This window comes from Nelumbo lutea, chromosome 5 (assembly GCF_056320005.1).
Source record: "Nelumbo lutea isolate HS-2025 chromosome 5, American lotus-T2T, whole genome shotgun sequence".
NCBI lineage: Eukaryota > Viridiplantae > Streptophyta > Magnoliopsida > Proteales > Nelumbonaceae > Nelumbo > Nelumbo lutea.
In genome coordinates this window covers 50,150,537-50,172,067 of record NC_142688.1, presented here as the reverse complement: position 1 = coordinate 50,172,067, position 21,531 = coordinate 50,150,537, and the positions used below count along the sequence as shown (strand labels likewise).

The following is a 21,531-nucleotide window of genomic DNA, read 5'->3' as shown; positions in this document are numbered from 1 at the left end:
TCTCAGATATGAGATAATTTTGTTTCATTCCCTTGACGTCTCTCAATCTCCTCTGCTTCCTGATTAACTATGAACTGCTGTCCAGGTTGAACAGGTCAATGATTCGACCTCCCGAGTCAGCGATTCTCTAACTAAGTCAATGGCTTTTGGACCAAGAACTGGTTGCCTAGACAGTTCCCAAATCGAACGGCCTGACTGTCTAGGTCAATGATGGTTCGAAAACATTGTTCTAAAGCATGATTTTAAAAATCAGACCAGAAATGGAACTGTTTTGGTGCAGTTCTACAAGCACCAGAAATTTCCAATGGAACATTTTTCAGTTATGTTTTTAGAATTTTTTTGTTAAAAATTCACTATAAACTTTTCTATAAATTATATGAAGATTTTAGTACTAATTTTCTAAACGTATTTTCTTTGAGCATAAATTATCTCCTTTATCTTGGTGCCACTTTACTTGTAAAAGTATTTTCTTTGAACATGAATTTTCTAAAAATATTTTCTATAAACTATAAAATTAATACAATTTTATCTAATAATGTATAACCAAAAAATAATTTAGGTTAGACTTGATATCATAAGGCTCTTCCGGCAACTTCTCTTAATAATAACACCCGTGCATCGTACAGGGCCCAATTAGTTTCTATATATGGGGATAAAACCTCCATACAGGTAAAATGCCTAGCTGATGGCTTTAACCTCTATTAGTCTATTATTAACAAGGAATTTTACCTGTATGGAGGTAAATTCTCTTAATAATAACACCTGTTGACATTCTTAGTGGCAAATTCTCTCACTCTTGACGCATCACTTACATCATCCGGAATGTTAAACGTCAATGAACAAATATATCCATCATCGCCGGTCGGGGTTAGGGGTGGGGAATGAAGTCCCCGCCCCGCTCTTACTCCGGTTATATATATTTAATATTATTCATAAAAAATATATTATTATGTAATATTTTATATATATATATATATATCAAAATATATTTAAAAATGTTATTAATTAAAAGTTTTGAAAGATTCAGGTTTCCGCAAGGAATCCATCTCCATGGGAGATCAAGGGTGGATGTCAGCTTTTACCTCCGGTGGAGATCGGAGTTGGGGATGGGGATATATTTTAAAATCGGAATTAAGAACGGAGAATATGATCTCCACTCCATTGCCATTCCTAGTTGAGAAAATGCAACCAGTGTGCTGATTATTTGGCCAACAAAGGTGTTACTAACATTCCTAAGCACCTGATCTATGAGAACTATCTTAAGATACCCTGTTAGAGATGTCAATGGGCCGGGTTTGGTACGGGTTGGACTCCAAACCTAATCCCATGAAATTTCAACATGAACCTGCCCTGCCCAGACATGACCCATGTACATCAATGCATTCCACCTCAACCTGAACCTGGTCTGACCGACCCTAATCGAATAAGGGTGGGGTCAGTGCTGATTTACCACTTAATAGACCCACTGACATCCCTATTGGATTAGGGCCGGTTAGTGGGTCCGCTAAGTGGGCCCTATTGATCCATCCCTTGTATTGGGCGTGGTTGAGTGACGAGAATGAAAGTGTATTCTTCTGATATTTTATTGCAAACATCCCCTTTGTTCATTCATTTATAAATAATTGATCAAATTACTTCTGATATTTTATTGCTAGGGGTGATCATGCTGGAGCAGGCCAGGTTTCGAGCCTAGTATTTTATATTGAATGACATCTAATAAATGTTTAAAATATATCTTATATTAATATAACAATTATACAAATATGTAATGTCGGTGCTGTATTATGATATTTATGTATAAAGTATAACATAAAATAACACACATATATTAGTGTATATAAATGTGTGCGGGATGGGCTGAATATGATTACCAATTTACCCCTACTGTTTCATCTTTCTAATCACGTTAGCCAATTTGACACATCCCTCTAGGAAACAAAATTTGGAAACTCAACTGATTTTTGAAGAATCAATCACTCTTCCATGTTTAATGGCAACTTTGGAAGCTGAGGCAGATGGCTACATGTAGCTGGCGCCAATTCTCAAAGCCATCTTTGACATCATAGAGGATCTACAAAATAAATGTTTTTGTTTTGTTTCAAAACAGTCTTTGTTTTTTATGTTTTGAGAAGAAAAAACAAATTGATTTGTTTCAGAAAACAACCCATATTTTTAAACATCAAGATGATGGTTTCTAAGACATAAAAACAAATTTTGAAATGTAGATATTATATGATCAAAGAAACATGATATCAGAAATTGAAGAGTACATTCTTTGTTTCAGTTATATTTGAAACCCACAACAATAAAATAATTCAAATTGGGAGAATCATCTACCATGGATTCATGAAGTGTTAGACTGTTAGTTGATATTATTAACAGTGTAGAAATCGAGAATCATCTACCGTGTAACATAAGTTCTCTTCAAGTGATATGAACAATTAGGGCGCAATTTGGGCAGGCCCAATAGACTTCAGCTTGTACAGGTCGGACTGCATTTTGGGCTTCTAACTAGACCTGGGCTTGAAAATGGGCCAGAGACAATCTAGATTGAGCTTGGGTTGAGGCCTCAGATAGGATGAATCCAGTCTTCTGCCATCAGCATTATCAAATGAAGCCTTAATTTTGGTGGCGACAATTTTCTTTCCACCCTTAGAGGGACCATTTTATAGAAAAGCAAATGAGGCTTAAGTGCTATGAGGTGGGTGTGAGGAAATCTGGGTTCCCCTCTAGCCTCTAGACAAGTATAGCAGTAATTTATTATTTTAATAATCAAGATTGCACTTGATTATGAATGTATAAAAACAAAATTCTCTCAATTAAGAACCCATTTGGGAAGTGCACGACAGTCTCAAACATTGCCATAATCTAGGGCCTACCCTTGTAAAGTTGGCATATATCTAAATACATGCATGCTTGTTGTATTGGTCATCGGGGAACTAGAAAAGATACCGCATTCAAAAGTGTAAGTATTTTCTTTACAAAAAAGTAAAACAAACAGGGCTTAGGCTTGGACTCCAGTAATCCGATTTGAAGAATTTCAACTTTGGGGTTATGGTTTAGGTCCTTTGAAAATTTAATAAATTTCCAATCCCGACCCAACCCAGCCTAAGTTGCATCCCTGCCAATACCATTGGGACGATCACACATAACCCATAGCCTACACTACAGTTGAGTTGAGAGAGGGGAAATCAATTGATCATGGACATCTGAATCAATTGATCATATATACGCACCTTCTAATTGAGATGTCATTGGCCTCAGTTGATGTTGATGAACTCGAATTTCATGAAATATGTCTCTGGCATTGGAATCAAACCGGGTGACCCAAAGTGGGTCAACGTAAATAAATCGGGTTGGTCCGGATTTGGGTCGAGTTGTATGGTTATTGGTTGGATCGGACGGTTCAGGACGGGTAAAGCACAAAGACATCGAACCATCCCGTCCAAAACTGCTTCGGATTTGAGTGGACTCAAATCGGCTTGTATCGTGTCGGGTCGGCTGTGTGGATACTGGTTGGACCGGGCGACCCAAACTGAGAAAAGCAAGCAGTACCAAACCATCCCACCCGGGGTCTATTTCGGGTTCAGGTCGACTCAGATTGGTATACACTGGATCGGGTCAGACCATGTTGAACTGATTTGGACTCGGGTCAAATTGATTTGGATTAATGTTGGGTGAATTGTATTGATTCAAGACAAAACTAAATTTAGTCAATAATTAATAAAAAATTAATGTATTAATTATAAATTATTAAATTTAAGTAAAAAAATAAAAAAACATAAAGAATTAATACTTATGTCTGTAATGATTAAACCAATGGTTATCCACAACCCAATCCATTTAAATGGACAGATTGGGTGATGGCATAAATTGATCACACAACCCGCTAAGTAAATGGACGGATTAGGTAGATTCAGTGGATTGGATAAAAAATTGCCACCCCTAACTACTGGGATGATCACACATAGCCCAGAACCAACACTACAGTTGAGAGAAGGGAAATCAATTGATCATAAAAAGGGGCACCCGAATCAATTGATCATATATACGCACCTTCTAACTGAGATGTCCTTGGCCTCACTTGATGTTGATGAACCCGAATTCCATGAAATATGTCTCTGGTGTGAATTAATTCCTTGGCAGCCTCACTTATATCCATTCGTTCACTAGGACTCCAATTCTCATTATGGAAGCAATGCAGTCTTGCATTTTATCCATTACCAAATTGCAATTTCCAAAGTTTGTGATACCTCCATTTTCTATTTCTTTTCCCCCTTGGTTTGATATAAGTATTGGGTCTAAGATCCTTATCACTTGTTTAGGCAAAGCCATCTTTGAACATTTCATCTGTTGGCCTTTTCCCAGTGAACATCTCCAATAACAAGATCCCATAGCTATAGACATCCCCCTGTTTTGACGCTTTATCGCTTGTACCATACTCTGAAATTCACATGTACAGTTGAAAGTTTAATTGTAAGAATCAAACATTTTTGAAAAATTTTAATAATAATAAATTTTTTTTGCTCTTTGCACTCCCAATGTGAAGAGATTTGAGTCCACCCAGTTACTAGTAGAATAAGTGGACTGAAGTCCAATGCAGAATTCCAATATTTTTCATTGCAATATTTATTCTCTGAAGACAATCCAATGCAGATGCCACATCAATTGCAATATTTATTCTCTGAAGAATGTTTAAGCTCCGCTCCTCATTCTGTGCATCTCTGTCAGGATGTAACCAAAGCTTTGAAATCATTGCCTTTGAAGTCCAAACTTGAACAAGATGTTAAGATCTTCACTAGATTCCTATGTCGGATGTTCATCAATGCATTGCATTCTGCCATGAAGCTTTTGGAAGCTCTTGGTTTTTGAAGGTTGAATACCTTTACTGCAATTGTTTCGTTGGAATCTGCCCTGATAAGTTGTTTCGTGAAAGATCTAGATCTTGAATAGCTTTCAATAGACCCAAAGATTCAGGAATGGTGCTCCAAACTAGAACAATCACCATTTGTTACAGGAATTTCACCAGATAAATTGTTTTCGGAGATGCCTAGTATTCCAATATTTTTCATTTTTCCTACTTCCAATGGTAGGGAACCAGAAAGAGAGTTGTAAGATAAGTTGAGGATCATCGTTAGAGAAGAAAGACCAATAACTTGTCTTGGTATGGATCCATTAAGATTGTTAGAATGAAGGGTTAATGCTAGTAAGTTTTGGCAATTTCCAAGACTAGAAGGAACTCTACCAGTAAGATGGTTTTCTTCCATGTGAAGTTCAATCAAAGAAGTGATATTGCCTAGAGAGTATGGGGTCTCTCCTGAGAATCTATTTCCACCCATGAACAACGACTGTAGTTTTTGTAGCTTTCCGATAGCAGTTGGAATGCTACCTCCAAGCAAGTTTGTCTCCATGCTTAAACCAGTCAAGTTCATGAGGTTCCCGATCCCTGAAGGTAAGCTTCCAAAGAGTTGGTTCTGTCCAAGTGCTAGTATTGTGAGTTGGGTTGACATATTAGCTATAGCTTTGGGCAAAGAACCTCCAAAGTTATTGTTCTGTAGTTGCAATATTTCTTGATTACTACAGTTGGTGAGTTCAGTAAGAAAAGCTAGATCATGAGCTTGCCCTGTTCCAAACTGATTGTAAGAAAGATATAGAGACCGAAGATTTTGAAGTCTACCAATATTAAGAGGGACTGATCCAGAGAAGCTGTTTTCGGCAAGATCAAGAAATTTATGTCCCGAAATATTGAACAAGGAAACTGGAATAGACCCAGTGAAATTGTTTGCTCCGAAAATAAGTAATTTTAGTTTTGGCATAGTGAGTCCTATATCCACTGGAATTCTCCCATAGAATCGATTAAGTGCAACATTAATGTAAGCAATAGATGACATGTTGTAAATCCAGTTAGGAAACATACTAGACAACTCATTTGCACCAACATAGAGATTTGATAATCTTGTCAATCGGCCGAGATCCTTTGGAATGCTTCCCTCCAAGCTATTATCCACTAGATAAAGAGCTTGGAGCGATGACAGGTTCCCAAAAGAAGGTGGAATTTTTCCAGTCAAGTGATTTGCAATAAGAATCAGTGCAGAAAGCTTGGACAAAGAATCCAACTCGAAGGGGATTTTTCCGGTAAGGTTGTTTCTTGATAAGTCAAGCACTTTGACATTGTAGCAGTTGGTCAGATTGCTTGGAATTTCTCCTTCAAAATTGGCATGGGAAAGGTTGATATACCGTAGACGGAGCAAACGACCCACTTCTTGGGGGATTGCACCGTGGAATTTGTTATCTCCGAGTTCAGTGGAACGAAGAAATGTGAGGTTTCCTATATAAGGAGATACAGTTCCCACCAAGCTCTGTCCTAACTCGTTGATGTCGACGACCACATGTGATCCCTCGCCACTCACAGAAATGGAGAACCTCGTTCCAGGAACTTAGAGCTCCCAAAGGATCGTTAGTTATCGCATTCTTGAGCTGAAGCAAGGCCAGTCTATCCGTCTCATTTCCTAAGGGGGTAGCATTGGTGGTGATGGGACCTTCTGAACACAACAAGAGAAAGAAGACATGAATTGCAGATAACCGAAATAGAGTGGAGGCAATCGATGGGAGCTCAATCTTCATGGGGACTTTGGGGAATGACAAAGGTAGATAGCCAGAGAACTATCTGCACCACTCAGGAGAAAGGTAATTTCTTGTCTATGATATGGGATGGGAAAAATAATTTATATACTGATGTTGGAAACTGTCTTCCTTCACCATCCAAGCAATATAACAAGTAGTCCAGTCGTCTCCACCATGCTCTGTTCTTGAGAGAATTGACCACAGGCGATCTAGGTCTTGTAGTAATTATCGAAAAACACAACCAAGTCTTAAGTCCTTTCGGTCTTTGTCTTCCATGATCTCAACGTGTCTATCACTCTCGGTCTTTGTCCTGTATCCCCTGCTTGACCGTGAAGTGAGTGTTCAGTGTTTTTCTCTCCCGACATATCTTGACTTAGACTTCAGTAAATGGCTCCAATCTCATCAATGGCACTTTCCCCACCCTACTCATATTTGCCTTTTTCTTCTTTGTGGTTTGCTTTTTCTTTTTTTCCTTTTTGATCCTGATGCCTTCTCTGTTCTTGCTGAACAGAAAATGCTCTGAATTTTCATTTATCAAAGATCCTGATCAATACAAATCCGTGAAAAACATAAAAATAAATGTGAGAGATTTATCAAAATCCCAAATCCTACTTAGTAAATTTGTTTTAGCTGGATGATCTTCCAAATACTATTTGAAAAAAAAAAAAGAAAATGGCATAAAGAAGGGCTTACTTTGGTATATCATGGAGGATTTTAACTTGTGCAAATTATCCACGCTCTCCATGAATTAAAGCTGGAGAGAGTGGATACGGGTGGCATATGAGACGGTTGGGTTGGGTAAGGGTTTAAATATAAATTCACCCATATTGACCCATTAACCCACCATGACCCATCATCAGTGCTTCTTAAAAAAGGTTATAACTCACCCTAACCCACCATTAACCCACCCTTTTGACTCACTCATATTGACCCATACCCACCCTGTATACCCAAAATAACAACTTTTGAGAGAACCAACTCTCTCGAGGCTACTATGTACAAGAAACGGGTCGGATAGACCCACAACCAAGTCTCAAGTCCTTTTGGTCTTTGTCTTCCATGATCTCAACGTGTCTATCACTCTTGGTCTTTGTCCTGTATCCCCTGCTTGAGCGTGGAGTGCTCTTCTCTCCCGACATATCCTTAGACTTCAGTAAATGGCTCCAATCTCATCAATGGCACTTCTTTTCCCACCATTTCCACTCATATTTGGCTTTTTTATCTGTGTTTTGCTTTTCTTTTTCCTTTTTTGATCCTTGTTTTCTCTGTTCATTCTCAACAGCAAATGCTCTGAACTTTAATTTATCCCAGACCCTTGATCAGTTTTTTGTTACAATTGCTGTTTCTATATGAACGTTTTGGTTGATCAATACAAATTGGTGAAAAATATAAAAATAAATGTGCTTGCTACAAAAGAAAAATATAAAACAAGAAGTATGTCTATACTATTAATATAAAAGCTAGATTTGTCAAAATCCCAAATCCCACTTAATAAATGCGTTTTAGCCCGATGATCTTCCAAATACTACTTGAAAAAAAATGACATAAAGGGTTTACTTTGTTTTTGGGTATATATCATGGAGGATTATAACTTTTTAGGTGCAAATTATCCATGAATTAAAGCTGGAGAGTGTGGATACTAAGGGTGGCAAATAGGACGCTTGGGTTGTATAAGGGTTGAATACCAATCCACCCATGTTGACCCACTAACTCACCATGGCACATCATCAATGCTTATTAAAGAAGGATCATAACCCACTCTAACCCTGGCCCACCATATTGACCCACTTGATTCACTCATATTGACCCATACCCACCCTCACCTATAAATATAGAAACGGGTTGCATGGACCTGTATGCCTAAAATAACAGCTTTTAAGAGAACCAACTCTCTTGAGGCTGCCATGTGCCAGAAACGGGTGAATAATTCATGAAAGATCTGAATAATCTTTAGGCTACCACATTTTTTGGGTGAATAATCTCTTAAGGCTACCACATAGCAAAAAACAGGTAGGGCCAACCTGTATACTCAAAGATAACATTTTTGAGAGAATAATCTTTACCAAGGCTACCACATGGCAAAAACGGGTCGGGTTGACCCGTATATCCACCAATGCAAGAATTATACAGAAAAATATCAAAAACTTTGAAAAAAATGAAAAAATCACCAAAAGGCAGAAATATTATAGAAAATTCAGAAAAATACAAAAAATATCAGGAAAATCACAAAAATTGTAGAAAATACCAGAAATTACAAAACTTTTGTAGAAAAAATCAGAAAATACCAGAAAATACCAGAAAATTGCAAAAATGCATGAAAACACAAGAAAATGCAGAAAATATAGAAAAATACAAAAAAAACAAAAAAGTGCAAAAACCCCAAAAAATTTCCGAAAAATAGAAAAAAACACAAAAAATGCATAACTTTTGTAGAAAAATTGCAAAAACAATGCAAAAAGTACTAGAAAATGCAAAAAAAAAAAACCATAAAATTGTAGAAAATGCAGAAAATACAGAAAAATACCAGAAATTGTAGAAATAATTGAGAAAATACTAGAAAATTGAAGAAAATGTAGGAAAATAGAAAAAAAGTTTAAAAAATACCAGAAAATTGCAAAAACAATGCAGCAATACCAGAAAGTTGCAGGAAATGTAGAAAGTAGCAGAAAATTGCAAAACTTGTGCAAAAAAATACTAGAAACTTTTAGAAAATGCAGAAAACTACCAAAAAATTGAAAAATATAGAAAATATCAAAAAGTATAGAAAATTTGTAGTAAATTAAAAAGAAAGCTAAAAGTTTGAAGAAAAATAAGAAAAATGCAAAACAATACAAAAAAGTATTGGTATTCGGTATCAGGTATCGTATCAGATAACACACACACACACACGAATACACCACTTCGGTATCGGTATTTGCTGAGCTTAACAAACCAGCGCAGACGTGCGATAAGCTTAGTAGCCATCGCAGATTTACGATGAGCATAAAACACCACTTAGGACCCATAGTAAACAATGGGTGTTGCCTAAGACTTGCGATAACATCGCCGATTTTGTCTTTTAACACGTGGCCACTAGAAAACCTGTAAGGGGACGTAGCCTATATATTCCATATGAGCACCCTTAAGAGAAAGGAAACTTTGCCTTTAAAGGATCTCGTTGGACATGTGGCGAAACCCCAATGGTGCTCCCTTAATAGCCAACATAAAGATAAAGATCCCCTTTCCTAATAGAAAATGTCTCCTTTTAGATCATTCTCCTTATAACCTTGAGGTCCTCTCTATAAAAAGGGATAGCTCTCCCCCATGTTAGACAAGAGAATTTCACCTTGACCTAGGGTTTTCCAAAAAGAGACTCTCCCTATTCTCTCCTTTCTCATCTCTTCCCCCCGCTCTCCTTCTTCCTTGTTGCCTTCTCTAGACCTTTCGAGACACGACCATTTGCCAACGGGAGTCCATGTTATCAACAAATGGATCAATCAAGATTCCAAGACACTAATCATATGCACCCATTATATATTAATTATTATATCAGTTATTATTTTATTTTACTATATATTTTTTAAATTAATAAAAAATCAACTCAAATTAAAATATCAATTAGTAATTTATAAAAAATACAATCTTAGAGTATATCAAATTTGTTAAAATTTCTAATATACATATCACATACAAATTCATAGTTTTTAATTACTAAAGTAATTATTCCATTATTAATATTTTTATTTTTATATATTTTATGAAATAAATATATATTAGTGGATTTGATAGATTCAATTTAATATTATATTCTTCAATACTTTTGTTTAGAATATTTTTATTTAATATTTTGTTATTACTTATTGATGTAAATTAAAATATTAGTTAATAATTTATAAAAAAATTAAGATTAATTTATATCGTGTGTAATTTTAAGTATTAAAATAATTATTCTATTATTAATATTCTATTTGTATAAATTTTTTTATACTAAAAATCATCTTTTTATATAAATGTGGACTTAATAGATTATTTATTTTATTAGTTTATAAAATATTATTTTTTAATTTTTTGCTAGAGTTGTTAAATATAAATATGTGCTTTTTGTTTAAATTACATGTGATCACCAAAGTTAGTAAAATCTATTTTATTTAATTTTTTATCACAAAATGAAATGTGACTTGGTGGCTTGAAATTGGCACAAGATGTGGATGTACTAGAGGACCCTGCGTTTAAGTCACCTCAAATGCATTTTTTATGAGACTTGGTGAAATCGTTGACCCAACCCATCCTAACCCCTCGATTCAACCCATCAAGATCCGAACGAGTATCCTCGACCCAATCCACCCTAACTCTTTTCCACTTGACCCTAATGGGTTGCTTGACTCATTAATAGAATGGATGGGTTGGGAGGGTCAAATGGGTTGGGGTCAAGATTGACAACCTAATATTATTTATTAGACATATGTTCATTGATAACTTTGTATTTTGATGCCTTAAGGTCATCATTTTAGGGGTATTTTAAACCTTAGAATGACTAATCTGTACCATTTTTCTAGTTAAATTCAATGTTGTGACCTCTGAAGGTCCCTGTGCAAATTCTGGTAAAAATGGGAAAATTTATAGAGTTTTCTGCAGATTTTGGAAAGATGGTGAGAATTCAAATAGAGAGAGGGGTATTTCTGTGAAAAATTGAGCACAAGAGGGTGCATCCTATCTGCTAAACCCAGAAAGGCACCCCTCCTACTGTATTAGCATACTCCCCTCTCAAATTTTGTTATTTTGTTTGGATTGAAGTACGTAAAAATTTTTCTTGATTTTATATAAGATGCTTTGCTGAAGCAATATTTAAAAAACGAGCACATGATGATCTTTCTATGAGTTTCAAGACTTGAGTACTTATAATTGCAAATTTTTCTTATTAAGAAACCACTATCTTTTTTAATGTAGCAAATAAAAATATTACAATTCCATTCCAGCCCCTACAAAACAAGGACCCCTCCACTAGTAATTATTATTGTAATAATAACTAGCGTTTAACTAATTATTTTGAAGTATGGTTAAGTTGCTATGTTTGAGTCGAAGTTGAAACTTTTGAAAACACATAGATGGTGAAAGCTAAGATTAGTCTTGATATCATGACTTGACTCATAAGTTGTGATTCATTCAACGACGCCTTTTAAGATTGTTAGTTGGGGTGGGAAACGTGAATGGCTGAATGTGAGTTAATTTCATAGAATTCAAAAATAAAAAAAATAAAAATTTATAAGATTAACAAAAGAGATTTTGGAGCAAAATTTTAAGAGGAAGATGCCATGTGGACTCAGTCCCTATATAGTAGACTAGTGGGGGCCCATGCGATGATGCATGAGAAAATATAAAAGATTGAATAATTTTATTTATTATTAATTAATTGATAAATTAATGACCAAAATTTATTGTTAGTTAACTAAAAATATTCAAATTTATTGTTAATATTTAAATTTTTAATAATTGTATTTTCATTTAATGTTGATTTATAGAAAATAATTATTGGTAATTTAATATGAACAAATATTTTTAACAAATTTAATTTTATTAATCATTGGTAGTAATTTTAATAATTGTTGTTATTTTCATTATTTTTAAATGAAACTTTGATTGACTATTAATAAATAAAAATAATCACAAAAGCTAACATTTTTATTAATTTCACTAATAATTAATAATTATACAGGAATGACGACGGGGCGAGGCACCCCATCCCTGTTCCCACCTCGTACCTAGTGTTAGGCGGGTTTAGGGCAAGGCACCCACTCCCCGTTAGGGATAGAGAATCCTCAAATTTCTCCACCTCATCCTCATTGTCGTGCGAGTTCAGGGCAAGACACCCACTCCTCATCAAGGATGGGGAATCCTCGAATTTTCCCCACCCTATCCCAAGTGTTGTGTGGGTTTCAAGGCAATGCACCTATTCCTCATTGTCAACACAAATTTCGTGTATTTTATTAAGACAAAATATGGAGACAAATTACAAAAATAAATTTTGTAATAAAGAAAAAAACAAGGGAATGAACTCTTTTTTATTTATGCTCAATGACATGAGTAACCTCTAATTAACAATTGAATTCAATGAAGACGATGACTGTTGACGTGTTTCTCGTACTTCTTGAGGTGTCGGTGTAGATTTCCTTAAATTTGGTGCTTATAAAGAGTCGATGTAGATTTCTTCACTCCAGCTTCATGCTTGATCGACTGTGAATGATGCTTTTCTAAGAAGGGCCCTTTTTGTAATGGCTTGATCTTCTTTGAAGAGTTTGAATCCAAATATGTTATAGAGAACTAAGGAACGTTTCCCTTTTTTCTTCTATCTTGATCTTAAAATTTTTGGAGTTTGTAGGTGCATGTGGCTACTTGCAATCTTCAAGTATTGGTGTGTGCGAGCTTCTTGCAATGTGATTGTTGATAAAGGAATCTCTTTCTTCTTAGGAAAGGCTATTTATAGCCAAAGATTAGAACTACCACCTCAGCCTACTTTGCTAACCAATCCCATGTAAGTGGAATGTTAGGTTAGAGTTAACTCCCATACATGCGCCTTATTTAGGAGTTAGTGGTCTTGCCAATGGGACTACCCTATTACAATAGGACATGAGTCATATTAGACTTAGTATACTTGGATCCTTAGGCCACTAAGTCATATTTATATAGACTTGGGCCTTGGGTCCATGGAGGTACATATTAAATTGAGAGGTCTTCTATGTAAATTAAGCCCACTTATTTGACACAAAAATTTATATGTATACAAACACCCCCTCGAGGATGAGGTGACAGAGCTTCATATAGTGCCAATATCCTCGATTATGTCAATTTTCATGTTGGATGGTAATTTGACTTTAATATTTATGGGGATCTTGTTCAACTTGAGGACCTTGAGAAGGTGTCAAACAATCAGAAACCCAACACATGCCAATACCTTTCCCCACAATGATTATGTGATACTCATAATGACCTGATTTTCAAGGAAAATGTGTCAATTATCGAATTCACATTTAGATTCTTGTTACATGCTTAAAGAGATGATTGTAGGAAATATTCCATTTATCGGCTTTCCAAGCCCATCTATCGATTAAGACTCAACTAGTCTCTGGTTCGTGAAGGAGTCTCATAGGCACATGTAGTTAGACTCCTATGCCCCGTTCACTTTTCGGTAAGTTACTTACTCAAGTAAATGCACTTACCTGGGTAAGTGTTTTCCAAGAAAGACTTACTCAGGCAAGTGCATTTACCCATGTTCTTTTATTCCCCATGTAAATAAGGCAATGGCCATCTTATCTATAAAAAAATCATTACTAAAGGGGCATTTTTTGTCCCATACAAATATTGACAACTTTCCCCTAGATATGGGAAAATTAGGCATTCATCACTAAAGAATGTTGTAGAGAGGTGTTTTGGGATATTAAGACTTGGTTTAGAAGGAGTACAAATACAAATTTGTAGTGTAAAACATTGTATTTTGTATGTATTCACACCGCACATATTTGTATTTGCACTCCTTCCAATTTGAGCCTAAAGGAAAATTTTTCTATTTTACAAAATATGCCATCATTCAATTTATGAATGCAACAATACATCAAAATGGAATACTTCATCACCTACAATTGTATTAAGAGAGGTAAACATTGAAAGATGGGAAATGAAAGGTGTGACTAGTGAGGATGCAGATAAAACTACTGAGAGTGATTCTGATGAGAAGAATGAACAAGAAAAGATACAAATAATTGGTCATAGAGGCAATATAGCATATAGGATGTGGAAGCAACACCAATTAGAACAATTTAATTTTTTTTTATTTTAATTTGAATTTTAGATAATACGATTATATGGTCAATGTATTAGAGATGTTTCTAACATTTCAAACTTACTTGGTGCATTACATTTATCTTTCCTTGCTTCTGTAAATTAATTGTATCTCATAATTGTTTTTAAATTGATAAATTGATACACAGACGGTCAAATATAGACGGTCATAGGGTAAGGGACTGATGGAACTAGTCATAATAATAACCAATGCAAATTATGGATAGTGGTTCAACCATTACTCAAAATGGGAGAACCATCCAAATTCTTTTAATTGGGTAGATGAATTTACTAAATATGATGCTCACTTAGCCCAACATAGGAATTATATGATTCATTGCCAACACATAGGGCATAATGTTGTACAAAGGTGTGCTAAATTACTCAAACTGGAGATTGTGTTGTTTGCATGTTGTGAATGCAACATACTTTTCACCATTCTTATATGTATTATCATAGTTGTTTTGTTATTTTTGTTTAAATATTAGTTGTAAATTTGGGATTTTTTTATGGTTTTATCCATACATTAGTATGCATAACCAATGAAACCAATATTTTGATGATATGCTTATGTGAATTAATATTTCATTTTCCCATTATAAATTTTTTGTTTAATTTTTAATAATTTTTTTTTCTAATTTTAAATAATTTAATAATGTTATGAAGGTAAAATTTTTAAAATAATATTAAAAAAATTATTATTATAAAATTATTTTATACTATTTTTATTGCCTTTTTCTTAAATTAAAATTTTATTGGTTAATATGAAATTATTGGTTTTTTCCAACTTATTTTTGATTTAAAGTGTAAGAATTGTTTCTTTATAATTCATTGTATAGATCATATCACCAGCTATACGTGAGATGCATGGAATCAAAAGATGTGTAGACCCATCCACAATTCATAGTTGAGAATAGTTCTGGAGTTTAGCCAGTTTCTCATCCCGTTACGGGGCACCCCCTTAGGATCAATTTGCTTTTCTTGTTATAAGTAAATTGAATCTAATCACTCTTTTATAGAACATGAACATGGGCATCTTTTAACATCAATCCATGCATTGACAAGTCTCTTCAAATTCTTATTAAATAATGCATACTACTTGATCACAAATAAACCTAATACTAAATAAAAAAACCCAAACTATATGCTTCAAAGCTTAGCACATAGACAACGCGGATCCCAAACAAAACATGCATGTTTATGGTTGTAAATGTGATGATAAGATTGAAAGGAATTAATGGTCTATATCATTGAATTATAAAGGCATTTTGTAGTGATAATATTATGAATAACTAATAATTTAATATAAGAAAAATTATAATAGAATTTGAATTGCAACCTTTTATACTAATCAATCACTAAGGCTCAGTTTTATAACCTCTTTTGGTGGTAATTAAGTTGTTTTTTATGGTATCGTTGATTTAGCCCTTAAAGGGAACAAGATGCAGAGCCCAATAATACACAATGTGGAAAGCTTGCCTTCCGCAGTTTGAACCTATGCCTCCTCAATACAAGGGATGCCTTGCGACCAGCATAGTTCCAAGTGGATTGGCATTTGGTAGTTGGTGGGTTGGTCTAGGATGACATGGTAAGGCTTGTATGAAATATCTTGATCTCCATATTATGAGAATGTTTTGGATAAATGGGAAAGAAGTTGATTTAGCAAATAATGATTATTTAAGTACAATGCAACTTTATTTATTCATTCAATCCATTTTTTTTTATGTTGTAAATATGGTTTTCAAAATCGGATCAGACCAGACGGTCAGACTGGAAAATCAGGGTGATTGGTTCCGTTTTTTTCTTAAACTGGATTTTTGACAAAAAACGTTGATTTGGTTAGTAAACCATTGACCCAGGTGGTTGAACTGTTTGAACTGTTCAATAGTGTTGACTGTTTTATTTATATTTTGTCAGAACGAGCCAACCGTTTGACCCATGAATTGGACCCCTGACCGATTCGTTCTCCGGGTCGATTTTAAAAACCTTGGTTGTAAATACATTGAATTATTATTCAAAGTTGTGCAAAAGTAATTGAAATAGGTTGTGAGAAAATTGGACTAAAGTACACATCACTAAACTGCCATTTTAAGAAATTGTAGAATAGGATGCAATAGGGAAACATTCCCTCTGTCAACAGATTTTGAACTAAGTAAGCTATTTGTTAAGAAAAATTGGAAGGAGAACGATATTAGTTGGTTTGAATTAAATATATTAAATTACATTAAACAAAATTTCGATTAGATAGGCACAAAGCCTTAAACTCAGCTCACCCCTCCTCTTGTGATTCTTTATATTTTATATTTTTATGAAATTTATGATTTGACAATAACATCTTATCATTTACGTATTAATTTTAGATTTTATATTCCATTTTCATCATTAATAAAAATTACTTCTCACATATCATACTTATTTTAATTTAACATAATAAATGTATAATATTAGAGATATACATATTTTTTTATTTTTTATTTTTATTACTTAATTATGGCATCATTGGTTAACTAATTGACCCAAATGGTTGAATTGCTTACCCACTACTAGGAGGGAAGAAAATAGTTTTGTTTTAGGATATATATCAAAATATTAATTTTTATACTATTAAAATTAAGGTTATGGATTTAATTAGTGGAATTTGAAGATGAGGAACAAATATACATTAAATTTAGGATTTGATGAGAAAATATGAGTTAATAATACCATAGCTATGGACTTCAGAACACCAGTTTCATAATGAGAAAATATAATCATGGTTCCATGATGAATGGTGTGTCCGGAAGCGTGTCGTTAACCACTTTGGAACACCAGTTTCAATATTTATTTTTTCGATTCTCTAAATAACTATAAAGCACATTTAGTGGTGAGAAAGGGGTCGTATCCACAGGGAAGCGAGGGAAAAATTGTTATGTACTTCAATATGGACAAAATAACAAGATTTGATATTGCAGAAACACAAAATTTAATTAACTGAACCCATTAAAATAAATTTCTAACAATGCAGAAAGTAAAATTTGAAGAAAAATAAATAAATAACAGAAATAAAAAAACTAAATAAAAAATCAGCAACTCGGTCAGAGGTAGTAGTCTCCAGATCTATCCTTTGACCCTCGAACTCCTCGAGCTACTCCTTTCGTCTTACCTGGCCAAATTTTAGATCTTTAGAAAGGAAGACAAAAATTAAATTTGATAAACATAAATTGAAAAAATAAAATAAAAATGAGAAAATAAAGAACGTAAAATAAAAAAACGCGTAAAAAGTAAATCTAAAACTATAGGAAACTAGTTGGGACCCAGATCCAGAGGTGGCTGTAGTGGCTAAGCGAACTTCAAGTGGGAACCCCTCCTCTAGCTTAGGCGTTCTCCTCTTCCTCTACCCTTAAACTTCTCAAGAACAACCATCCGTCTAACCTAAGTGCAGAATCCAACCCCTTCTCAGGACCCCTTGGGTCCTTTTTATAGATAAGGGATGATAGGTTTGGGATTAGAGAGAAAGAGAGGGGCGGCAATTGGGTTTTTGCAGAAATATGGGCGCCCTAGTGTTGAGAATGGAGGGTTATGATTGTTCTAAGGTGATCATAAGGTTGAGAAGAGAAGGAAAGGATGCCCAATATTATGTAGGGCTGAGATTTGGGTGTCCAGAATGGAGGGAGCATATTTAGGCACCCAGAGCTGGAGAAATGTGATTGGTTGGTGTGATGTGGCCCCCTAAGGTGATTGGTTGAGGTTTAAGGAGTGAGGTATAAGGCTAGGATGTTGTCTACGGAGAGATCTAAGGGTATGAGGGGTTGCTAAGGCTTTGATGGTTGAGATTAGATGTTGGGGAGGAGTGGAAGGTGAAGATTTAGCAGTTAGGGCGGATAGGGTTTGTTAGAGGTGAAAAGAATGAGCGAGGAGGCGCCCTAGGGTTTTCCAAGGAGAGGGGAATATACTAATACAGTAGGAGGGGCGCCTTTCTGGGTTTAGCAGATAGGAGGCACCCTCCTATGCTCAGTTTTTCATAGAAACACCCCCTCTCTCACTTAGAATTCTCACCATCTTCCCAAAATTTGTAAAAAACTTTATAAATTTCCCAGTTTTTACCCAAAATTTGCACAAGGACCCTCGAAGGTCACAACATTAAATTTAATAAAAAAAAGAGTATAGATTAGTCAGTTTAAGGTCTAAAATACCCGTAAAATGATGCCCTTAAGGCATCAAAATACAAATTTATCACACCCCCGAACTTGATCATTGCTAGTCCCTTAGCAATGCAGCCTTAAAATCCTACTGAGTATAAAAAGAAGTCATTCCCATAGCAAGATCATCCTTGACAAAATCATCCAAGTATCCTGATTCTTGAGTTCTCAAACTTTGGATAGATCAGTATTGGGCTTAAGGGATAAAACTGTCTTGCTTTGAATATTTCAAAAACTTAGTTTAATAATCTTGTGTACTCTTCCATTTGCAATTTGTTAAGAAAAATTGATATTGATTTCAAAACCGGGCAGGTATTCTTCTTACTATTTCAGACAATGGATTTCTACCCTTGAACTTTAAAATGCACACTTATTTTTATTGCTACCTTCTACCGTTTGACACAAATCTCGACACTTACCTTAAGTGAAAAGACCTGGTTACTAAGTGTTAGGTGATTGTCTTTGACATTCCCTTTTCCGTTTGACGTGAATCTCGACACTTAGATTAGGAAAAGAGACCTAGTTATTAAGTCCATGGTGTTCATTGACCTTTTATAATGTTTTTTTTTTTGGAAACATTGTTCAAGGTAGTCCACTATCTCTAATGACTTGAAGAATTTTTGTATAATTTTTCAATCTTTCTCTTCTTATCCTATTAGGGGCAAACTTGGGAGCATTTTCCAATTTCTAAATGGTTTCAACGATATTCAAATAAGACCAATTTTGACTCCTATCACTTGCTACCTATTTCTACAAAATTCAATATTCTTCTATAGTTTCCTCAACTTTTTCTGTTTGGGAATCTCTTTTAATGGAAAAAATAAAAAAATTCTCAATAAAATTTTGAGTTCTGCATTTCTAAGGACTTAGCTCTTATTCTTATTCTTATTATTATTTTTCAATTTTTCTCTCTTTCCTCACCCCCAACTTAAGTGCCATTGTTCCTAAGGGCATAACTAGAATGTTGCAATGGGACTTGGGACAAAGGGAACAATCAAGAGGATTTTCCCAAGGGGTTCAAGTTCTACCAAGTAGTCTTGAACCAATGCTGAGGGACTTGTTGCAAACAACTGAAACTACGTCACTTGCAAAGGGACTTGTTGCAAACAACTGAAACTACGTTAGGTTGCCTCCCAACCAGTGCTAAGCTTAACGTCTTCAGCCAGATGCCATCATCTCTAGATCACTTAAGCATATCTTCTCAATCTTTTCGCTCTTAGAGACTCCTTCCACATATAGTTTAAGTCTATGACCATTGACTTGGAATGTGCTTCCATTCTTTGGATCAACAATTTTAACTGCATCATATGGAAACACTTTTTTCACAATTAATGGCCTATCCCACCTAGACCTTAATTTACTAGGGAACAAATGCAACCTAGAATTAAAAAGACAGACCTTTTGATTCGGTTCAAAAGTTTTTCTTGAAATGTTTTTATCATTGAAAGCTTTTCTTTTGGCTTTATTAATGCGTGAGCTTTTGTAGACCTCATTGCGCAATTCCTCTAATTCACTTAATTGTAGGGCCCAGTGGGATCCAACTTGCCTAAATTTAGATTGAGCTTTCTGATGGCCCAATAAGCCCGGTGTTCTAATTTGATGGGAAGGTGACATGCTTTACCAAAAATCAGCCTATAAGTAGACTTTCCAATGAGAGTTTTGTAGGCCGTCCAATAAGCCCAAAGTGCGTCGTCCAGTCTCTCGGACCAATCTTTTCGGTCGGGCCTAATGGACTTTTGCAAAATACTTTTAATTTCCCTATTGGACACTTCCACTTGACCATATGTTTGGAGATGATAGGGGGTTGCTATCTTATGGGTGATTCCGTATTTGTGGAGCAAAGTACGGAATTGTGCACTAGTAAAGTGTGATCCCCAATCACTGATGATTGCCCACGGACAACCAAACCTAGAGAAAATATTCTTTTGAACAAATTTCATGACGAATTTCTAACCATTAGTTCGAGTTTCCATCGCCTCAATCCATTTTGATACATAATCAATGGCCACCAAGATGTATTTGTGCCCAGATGATGGCAAGAATGGTCCCATGAAATCAATACCCCAAACATCAAAGACTTCTACAACTAGAATAAGGTTAAGTGGCATCATGTCTCTACTGGACATATTCCCGGCAGATTGACATCTTGGGCCATTTTGGCTAAAGACATGGGCATCCATAGATAAACTTGGCTAGTAAAAACCACTATACAAAACTTTGGCCGCAATTTTCTTTCCCCAAAAGTGCCCCCCACAAGTGAGAGTGTGACAAAAGTTGAGGATGCTTTGGTGTTTAGACTCAGGGACACACTGTCGGATCACTTGAGCAGAACAGATACGAAATAGCTCAGGATCTTCCTAGAAGTAGTATTTGAGTTGAGAAAAATCTGTCTTTCTCATTCTTAGACCACCCTCGAGAATTTTACCTACTGCTAAGTAATTGACAATATGAGCGTACCATGAGGGAGCATTATGAGAGACAACTAAGAGGTGCTCATCTGGGAAGGAATAGTCATGGGCGAGCTTGCTTTTTTCAATTTGAATTCGAGATAAATGGCCAGCTACCACATTTTCGGACCCCTTTTTGTCCCAAATCTCAAGGTCAAATTCTTGCAATAGAACGATCCATCTGAGGAGCTTAGGTTTGGCCTCTTTCTTTGATAGCAAAGTCTTAGGGCCGAGTGATCGGAGTGTACAACAACCTTAGTGCCTAATAGGTAAGGGCAGAATTTTTCTAGAGGAAATACAACAACTAACAGTTCTTTCTCTGTGGTGGTATAATTCAATTGGGTTTCCAAGAGGGTACGACTTGCAAAATAGATTACCACATGACATTTATTCACGCTTTGTCCCAAAACAGCTCCATACCATACTCGGAGGCACCATACATGATTTCAAAGAGCAAAGATCAGTCGGGA

The 21,531-nt window shown here is 35.2% G+C and overlaps 1 pseudogene; it reads right to left on the bottom strand.

The window, feature by feature from the left end:
• Positions 1 to 4,885: 4,885 nt before the first annotated feature.
• Positions 4,886 to 6,691, bottom strand: LOC148852308 (putative receptor-like protein kinase At3g47110; annotated as a pseudogene).
• Between the last annotated feature and the right edge of the window lie 14,840 nt (positions 6,692 to 21,531).